The sequence below is a fragment of the Bubalus kerabau genome, chromosome 18 (assembly GCF_029407905.1).
Source record: "Bubalus kerabau isolate K-KA32 ecotype Philippines breed swamp buffalo chromosome 18, PCC_UOA_SB_1v2, whole genome shotgun sequence".
Lineage (NCBI taxonomy): Eukaryota > Metazoa > Chordata > Mammalia > Artiodactyla > Bovidae > Bubalus > Bubalus kerabau.
The window spans coordinates 9,054,444-9,055,073 of NC_073641.1; the positions used below are offsets into that span (position 1 = coordinate 9,054,444).

The 630-nt window shown below is 54.6% G+C and overlaps 1 non-coding gene across 1 annotated transcript; it reads left to right on the plus strand.

The window, feature by feature from the left end:
* Nucleotides 1-206: 206 nt before the first annotated feature.
* TRNAS-GGA (transfer RNA serine (anticodon GGA)) lies at nucleotides 207-278 on the plus strand. Its single transcript has one exon. It is a non-coding gene; the product is annotated as a tRNA-Ser (tRNA).
* Nucleotides 279-630: the final 352 nt, after the last annotated feature.

The window sequence follows — 630 nt, forward strand, 5'->3', positions numbered from 1 at the left end:
TCCCAGGGACGGGGGAGCCTGGTGGGCTGCCGTCTATGGGGTTGCACAGAGTTGGACACGACTGAAGTGACTTAGCATCTTAGCAAGCCCCCCAGCCCGTGGCACGTTGTTATGGCAGCTCTAGCAGGCTAATACAGAACGTGTGTGCGTGTATGAGGATAGGTTTGTGTAAGTGTACAACAATATAGTGCTAGGGACTGTGGGCATCCCTGGTGGCTCAGAGGTTAGAGCATCTGCCTGGAATGCGGAAGACCCAGGTTTGATCCCTGGGTCGGGAAGATCCCCTGGAGAAGGAAATGGCAACCCACTCCAGTACTCTTGCCTGGAGAATCCCATGGAGGGAGGAGCCTGGTAGGCTACAGCCCATGGGGTCACAAAGAGTCGGACACGACTGAGTCGGACATGACTGACTGAGGGACTGTGGCAAGGCTGAGCGAGCCTGTCCTGGCCAAAAGGGAAAGACGCTCGTCAGCTCCAGCTGATTGTTGCCATGTGGGGCTATTAGCTCGGGGTTGCCAGACGTTCTGAATGTGAAACATCCAGCTTTCTAACCATGCAAGGGCAAACAAAACATGTCTGGGGGCTGAATTTGACCTGTGGATCAGCAGTTTTGACCATCGACCTCATGTT